Source organism: Papaver somniferum, chromosome 2 (genome assembly GCF_003573695.1).
Source record: "Papaver somniferum cultivar HN1 chromosome 2, ASM357369v1, whole genome shotgun sequence".
Taxonomy (NCBI): domain Eukaryota; kingdom Viridiplantae; phylum Streptophyta; class Magnoliopsida; order Ranunculales; family Papaveraceae; genus Papaver; species Papaver somniferum.
In genome coordinates, this window is record NC_039359.1 from 154,428,879 (window position 1) to 154,437,857 (window position 8,979).

An 8,979-nucleotide genomic window follows, 5' to 3' on the forward strand; every position below is an offset into this window, starting at 1 on the left:
GACCAAGCAGTGCTCTAGCAATAATGCATAACATGAAATTTACATGTTAGTAGAAGGTCGGGTTTTGGGGTTGTCCATGCCATGATAAGGCATCCAGTCCTCACTCTTCTGTCCTGCAACTCACATGTGTCTAAAAATGAATAAAAATATATTAGAGAACTTTGTGTGCATCAGTTTTGGAATGAGTTTCGAATAATCATCCACTAGAGGATCCACAAGGAAGAGCCTCCCCTCCTGTTAGGTACAACGAAGGTAACATGGAATTATTATAATCGGAACGTTATAACACAATTATATACGGTAGTAGCATTTTCATGAGAGACAATTGTAACAACGACCTTCAGATTTCATACAAAACAATATCATTTTTGTTGATGTAAAACTTGATACTTGCGTATTGCAGCACTGCTTGAAAGTGATAACTACAAACAAAAATGTAAAAAAAAATAGATTGAAAGACATGGGAAATTATCAGAAGGCAAGCACATCGTGCGATTTCACTAGTATGGTTAAAAAATACTTACTTGAAGCTAGGCGTAGGGTTTACACTTCAATATGTATCAGTGTCAAATCTCTGATGCAGAGCAACATAAACATTAATACCATTCATCTTGACCAAATCGAATGCAGATCACCTGATATAATCTCATTCCTACGGAACACGCGCATTTTTCTTTGTAACCAAAAATGGTGAAATCAAATCCCCCACACACTTGATAACATCAAATTTTTAATCTTCAGAAATTGATAACATCATGTCCTCACATACTTGATGAAGCCAAATCAACTACGTCTTCATAAGGCCAACCAGGAAAAATCAAAACTTTCTCTTCAAATCTACTATTCAACCAAATATCTGATACCAATTGTTGGGACAATTGTCCTTGATACCAACTATTTTACCATACCAATTGTCGGGGTTCAGAGCCATTTACATGCTAAATAATGTTGGAAAACAAACTCGCCAACAAGAAATCCTAGATTTCTCGGATTGCTCCATGAACCTCGCTACGATCTTGGATGATAAAAGGAGAAAGAGAACACGCTAATGCAAGTCATAGATAAAAGCAACAAATAGAGTACTTACGGATTCAACGTGGTTCAACAATATACACAATGTGTGTGTATTGTCTACATCCATTAAAACGACAACAACCTCTTTCTTTAATATAGAATCACCGACTGAGTATTACAATGTGATTGACTAATCAATCCATCGACTCACCACAATGTGACTGAACACAAGATATTCTCACAAATGCTCTATAACTCTAAAGTAGTGTCTTCACCCAAACGAGATAATGTTTACCGCATTATCCACCACAACGAGATGATCATCTCTACATACCCTGACATAAATTATCATGGTTGCTTTCTGCTCAACACCAATTATTTACTCCAACACCACCAAGATGATATTCTCTTCAAACACGATGTCTTACTGACATCTCCATATGAAAACTCCTTAAAGACGTATCTCTCAACATCGATAAGTATTACATAAGCGTCACAATGATGTACTCCTTCCATCATTAATTGTCTCTCACATCCACCCCATGAGGTGGGATGAATTGCTCAAGTATCCATTGAGAATTTCATGTCTAAACACATAGCCTAGACCTTCTTATATGAGTCACAAACTTGATTCCCTACTATTAACCTCCTTGGATTAGAAAAGCACCACAACTAGCAAAACCGTGGTCAATTGGGAAACCTATCTTAATATGGAACGAAACTAAAACTTGTGTTTTCCCATCGTCTACTCACTATGTCACTCATGTACTGTGAAAAACTCACTGAGTGCATTTTGAAGTCATATAATTTGGTCCCTTAAACAGAACACCATCGTGCATTTCTCTTTTTATTTTATTTTTCCTTTTTTTTTCTCATTGTTCTGATACACTTTTTCTAAAATAAAATAAAAAAACATTCTGATTGAAAATGTTTGTCACACAGGGACGGAGCCAGAAATCTTTCACAAACGGATTACTGTACAAAACATATATTTTAGGTGGGACTTATTAAGGGATTTTTCTTCCAAATAACAAGAACATCAAGGGATGTTTAATGAATTAATAAAAAACAGGGGGCGGGGGCCACCCCTAGGATGCACTTAGCTCGGTTCCTGTTGTCGTAGAAATGGGTAATGCCATAGTTTGATGTATTTTGTTTTAGAACAGTTAGCCTGGGCACATTACTACTTGGGAATGGAGCGTCAGATTTTTCCGTACTAACCGTTTTATGTACATTAAGCACCCTTCATGGGCCGCACTATCAGATAGAGACAGAAATCCCATTTTTGAACCACTTTCTTCTGCAACGATAACTCCAATTAAGACTCGAGCTTTTTGGTTGTTGTCTACGTCAATGCTACTGGCTAGCTTAAATGTTCATTGATGGTAAACATATGGGACCTAATTATGAAGAACTCGTTCCAATACCTTTAGCACAAATCATCATGTTTTTCTTTTGTTTCTTTCCGTCATTCATTCAATCACTCAATTCTTTGTTTTGCGATGCATATCAAAAAATGCTAACTGTCTATACCTATCTATATTGTCGATGTTTTTAAGTACATCTCCACATTAAACAAAACTATATTGGTCGAAATTTGTCGAATAATATAAATGGCCAACTTGTCTACTGGATTACCTACACTGGAATTAAGTTACCAAGAATGATGCATTTTCATTGGTATATATATTTTGCTGCAACCTTCCTCGTCTGCTTTTCTTTTATTTTTATTTTCATTTTTTTTTGAAGCATGGAATTCAATAAACTAACAGGGATTAGTCCTCCAGTGAGTTGGGGGAGTTGAGTGTACTTTGAATTTTGGGGATTTTGAGAGAGTTTGAGAGTGTGTAGGGAGTTTGAGAGATTTTGGTGTTTTTGAGTTCAGGGAGTTCGGGGGAGTGTAGAGAGTTTGAGAGAGTTTGTTAAAGGGAGTTTGGGGGAGTTTGAGAGAATTCATTCCTAATTAAGAAACAATGAATCCTCATTTGCAAGTAAAAATGATTTTTAATCAAAAGAAAAAAAATGATCCTATCTGTGTATCAATTTTATGTTATTGTTGTGCAACGAGATAGATTTTTTTTCTTTCATTTTAACGGTCTCCATACAATTCTAACTCTCTTTGCTCACGAACATTATTCCACATATCATCCGTTATATTCTTTCTCCATGCATTAGCTTCTTGACATTGTTGTTCTTGAGTTTGTGTCAAAATTTCATGGTCATTTTCAAGTGTTAATGAGGATGGATGGCTATCTTCCTCTTCCTTGGATGGAACTGTCCATTCTATGGTGTGCCAGAAAATATGGACCCAAAGTTAAACATAAGAAAATCTTTAGTATGTGACATGAACATACTTATACATAGTGACAGAATAAAGCAATCTATTTTGAAAGGACCATGTAGGTTGAGGTTATAATCACAATTATATTACTACACTAGCATTTTAGAAGGTGAGATAACCTTAAAAAACAGCCAGGAAAGTTGGAAAAGTGAAGCGTACACTGTGCCATCTGTATGTATATCATCAACAGACCAAATTTTCACATGGGGTCTGTTTTATTTTTACAAAGAGTTTTGAATATCTGTACCAAGACAAAGTACAATTTTGTTTTCTCAAAGCCTGTAGTAGTTTTTCAAAGACTATAAATATTCATATTAATACAAGGAATGCTAAAATTCAAAATACAAGGAATGCTAAAAGTTAAAATTGAACCAGGCTGCGAAAACTGAGTTACAGGCAACTGCAGCTGCAAAAACTGAATTGCAGGTAAATTGAAAAGCATAGCAGCTGCAAAATCTGTGTTGCAGTTGACGGCAGCTGCAGAAACAGAATTGCAGGTAAACTGCAAATCACTGCAACTGCAAAAACGGAGTTACAGGCAACTGCAGCTGCAAAAACTGAATTGCAGGTAAACTGCAAAGCATAGCAGCTGCAAAATATGTGTTGCAGAAACAGAATTGCAGGTAAGTTGCAGATCACTGCAGCTGCAAAAACTAAGTTACAGGCAACTGCAGTTGCAAAAACTGAATTGCAGGTAAACTACAAAGCATAGCAGCTGCAAAATCTGTGTTGCAGTTGACTGCAGTTGCAGGAATAGAATGGCAGAAATAAGATAAGACAACATAATTTACAAAAACTTAGCAATATTTCACATAAAGACATGTTTAAAGTTAATAGCATATGGTTTCCGCTTTGCATCGCTGACAACTTCTCATACATGCCGTGTGCTTGATTGTGTTCAACATCACCACTAGTACTCCCTGCTAGTACTAGTAATGCACCTAATTTCATTATTCCTAATAGCATTAGTAATACTACAATATCACCATCTTTGTCCCTATGTTGTATTAAAACCTTATGCTATAAATCATCTTTGTCCCTATGTTGTCTAACTTATGCATGAGCTTTTCATTGCAGCTTCAGCCTTATCCTAGTACTTCTCAAAGTTGAAGTTAGTTGGTTTCGTAAGCTTCTTAGTCAAAAGAGCACTACATAACCTCTAAAGTTCCTAACCACAGCACATTGTTTATGGCAAAATCTCCGATGACTAGTGACAAAACAAACAAATGTATAATATATTGTTCTGCTTTCACAGTGTGTATCTTCCATCCACATGTTAACTCATAAACAAAAAATTCCTTATCACAGCACTTGAAGCGCTTCCTTCTTTCTCCTATGTTTTTCTCTGATTAAACTTCCTCCCAAATCTCTACTCTTTTGAGAGATTTGTAGTGAGGCAAAAATACAATACAAACTCCTCAGAACTCCCCAAAACAACTAACTCCCTAACATTCTAGGGTTTTACGACTAACAGGGAGTTCAAGAGTTTCTTTCAAACTCCCCAACGACTAACATGTGTTTTGTATGGAGTTTGGGAGACTCTTCTAAACTCTCCCACAACTAACGGAGATTTTGAGAGACTCCCTCAAACTCCCCCACGACTAACGGGTAAAACCCAACTACACCCAACTCCCCCAACTCCCTTGAGGATTAACACCCTGTAAGAGACTGTTACACAAGGTTATATAGTACCCCAAGATTCATCAAATACAATTTGAATGGTAAGCCAAGAGTCTGTAGCAATATGATATTGGATAAGGATAGATGTCTTCGGATCGTAGTTGCATCGATGGCCAATGTTGGAGTCGAAGGTCAAAAGACATTCGGTCAGTGCTTTCCACAAGAAAAGCTGTACGTTTGGTTGACACGTCAGTGTCCACAGAAACTTAGTTGGTGGTAGAGTTGTTCGATGCAATTGATTGAAGTTGCTAGCCAAGTCTTTGTATGTTGATGCTGCAGTGAACTGCCCGATTTTAATCTGATTACTTCTTTGATATTCGGCTTGATCCATCACTTGAAATTGAGGCTCTAGCTTTGATTGAGTCTTGTAGTCTGGTCCAATCTCAGGTCTTGAAGGTTAAGAGCTAATATTTCTATTACAAATGTAACTAAAGAATGAAGCAAAGATACAATAGAAATTACAGACTCAACTATATTAAACTAAGGAAATGAAAGCCAGGAAAGGAATACAAGTTCACTTGTCAATCCTTGTCTGCTTTTTGTTAATTTTTAGTTAATTTTAGTATTGTAAAATGGGAAAATTATGCTAAAGCCCAACCCATGGATAACCCATAATATGAGGCCCTTAATTAAAAGAAGTTTAAATCTAGACCCCGAGTTATTAAAAGACATGCATGCCCTTTTATATATTGTCAAGCCCCAAATTAAATAAAGTTTAAATTTAAGCCCAAAATTATTAAATCTAGGCCCAAAATTATTAAAGTACAATGTGAATGTGTAAACATGAGTTACACATGCATATGACATGTGTATCCAGAAGTTACACATCCATATGCATGTGTAATTAGAAGTTACACATTAAAAAAAATAGACATAAAAAAGAATGCATACAAAAAAGGCATGTATTACTTTAATACTCATTTATAATAATTTCTTAGCATGTGTAACTTATGCATATGTCTAGTGTGATTGAGAGTTACATATGCATCTATCTAGTGTAACCGAGAGTTACACATGCATTTGACTTGTGTATTCAGCGTCAACTCCAATTCCAGCGAGACCAATACCACAAATAAGCAATTAACTTTTATGAAGTTATCAGAAACCTGAAATATAACAACAAACAAACATGAACCAGTGTCAATAGAAAAATGCGAAAGAATATTGTTCAATATTTAGGAGAACAACAAAAAATAGTTCATAAGAATGCTTAATGTCGATAGCAATGAACAGACATATGAACCAATGGCAACACAAAAATGCAAACAAATAATGTTCGATATTTAGGAAAAAAACAAATATTGCTTAATGTCGATGGCAATGAACTAGCAGTTACACATGCATCTTGTTAGTGTAACTAGAAGTTACACAAAGAGAAATGGTCTAAAACATAAGCAACAATATACCAAATAAATTCACTAGTAACACAACATAAGCAACATAAATGGTCTAAAACTCCAAACACTGAAATTGAAGGGAAATTGGTGGAACCTTCAAATCTCGGTGACTACAAAAATAGATGTGTATGCAATAGTTACACATGCATATGGCATGTGTATGCAATAGTTACACATGCAATATGCATGTGTAATCAGCAGTTACACATCCATAAAAGTTTGTGTAACTTTCATTTACACATGAATATGACTAGCTGATTGAGTGTTGGCTATTCTGAAGTTTAGCTATAATAACTTAGAAAATGAAAAATTAAAGTCTGTTTTCTTATACTGCTCGTGTGTGCAAAAGCTAATGTCAATAGTCTCCACAACTATATATCTTGTTAAGTATAGTAGCCCACTACTTAAATATCAAACTATTTTGATGTAAAAGATATCCAAGTACAAAGTAGACTCTCATACCTTATTTTCAGTCTTGTCCAAGCCTATCATAGCCTGGTCAATTTGGAACTGCAGTGTTGGATCCATTCCAACTAAAGCTTCAGACACCTTCTTTTTTGATATTTTTAACAGCTCTGCTAACACCTTTTCCAAGATATCTTCCATTGTCACCATCACGTAACTCAACATATGCATATAAGAATTTTCACAAAGATCTAAAAACAAATGTACTTTTTTATTACAGGGAACATTTATAAAACCTACATTCCATAAGAAGTTCCGCTCGTAGCTGCAGCTCTAATCATCCCTTTATTTGTGTAAAAGACTATAACGTGGACTCCAGAAATTATGTTATGGAGGAATGTAATCAGCAGAATACTTAAATGCATGATCAGCAACTATCGGTGACCAAAGCAGAATCATTTAAGGTCGACTAAATGCATGATCAACAACTATAATAACTACATCAAAATTCAAAAATGCAGAGTAAAATTCAAAATTTGTCATCGCTTCAAACACATTGTTATTTGAAAACACATGCGACAAAAGATATTAGAACACCATGGATTCCAACATCATAACTTCAAGTGAAAATGAACAAGCTGCTCATGTCATACCACATCCATATAAACTTGTGTACCTGACATGTGTAATTATTTGTAAGGTCTGCTAATCTTAGCATGTGTAACTAAGAATTACACATGCATATGGCTTGTGTAACTATAATTTACACATGTATCTGGCTTATGTAACTAAAAGTTACACATGCATTTGGCATGTGTATTTAAGAGTTACACATGGAAGCAGACTGCGGATGAGCCGAATGTTTCATTCTATACTGTAGGAAATACAAGAAATATATGGGTCAGATGTGTATTTAAGAGTTATAATAATGATAACTAGTGGACTCTAATTATGATTTATGCAAGATTTTACTATTATAATAGCATATTGTTGTTCAATTGATTAACAGAATATGATGAAAAGAAACCCATACCTTGCATGCGATCTTCTCCAGCTTCTCTTTCTCAATGTCCTGAAGCATTGAATTTCAATCACATTAGTACAAGAGAGATAACATAAAATAAGCAGACAAACCACAAATTACAGCACGGCATCATGTGTAACTAAAAGTTACACAACCATTTAACTCCTGAACTTCATCACTGCAGCTCATCCTGCTGCCTTACTAGCTTGCACCTGAACTTTGTAACTGCAACCTAAGCATACATCTAAGCTCACCACCAAGTCCATTCTGCAGCTTCAATTGCAACCACCATCTGTTTCACTGCCTGAAATTCAGTATAGTCAACAACAAACATCTCAATCTTCTCTTCTCTGCATCCACCAAACTGTAACAATTCTCCATGGCTTCTACTCCATCTTGCAAGTTTTCTTGGATAATATATGTGGTTTTACCAGCATGTGGAACTAGCAGTTACACATCCATATAGCTTGTGTAACTAGTGGTTACAGATCCATATAGCTTGTGTAACTTCTAGTTACACATCCATATAACCTGAACTATGTATATTTCAGCATATTATGAAGCCATACCTGTAATATCTTGACTCTTAACTACCACACTATAAAACAAGTTTCATATCCTGTAATATCTTGACTCTTAACTACCACACTGTAAGTTCAGTATACCACACTTTAAAACAAGCTCTTAGTATGAATAATTACCTTCAAAACTATAAGAGGATAAGTCACCACAGAAGCTCCTAGTTTTTATACAGCTCCAAGAAGAAAAGTCCACTGTATCACATAATAAAAACATTAGGATCTGAAGTCAAGTTGAACTAGCCCAACCACAAAGATGATTTATTATCCAATTGTCATAACACAAACATATTTAGGAAGTTGTACACTTACCTTTATCTCCGTAGCAGAGTTAAAATCATTGAAATTCAATTGTTTCTCCAAATCAGAGTTGTTTTCACTTGCAAATGTGAAACCTAGCTTCAGCAACATCTGTTCCTCCTTCACCCTATTAAGCAAAGACTTAATAAGTTTCATTCTGAAATGAGTATTATGTATCATTTTTTACAACAGATATTAGCTGATGACAAATAAAAAACTCGATTAGATATATAATCTAAG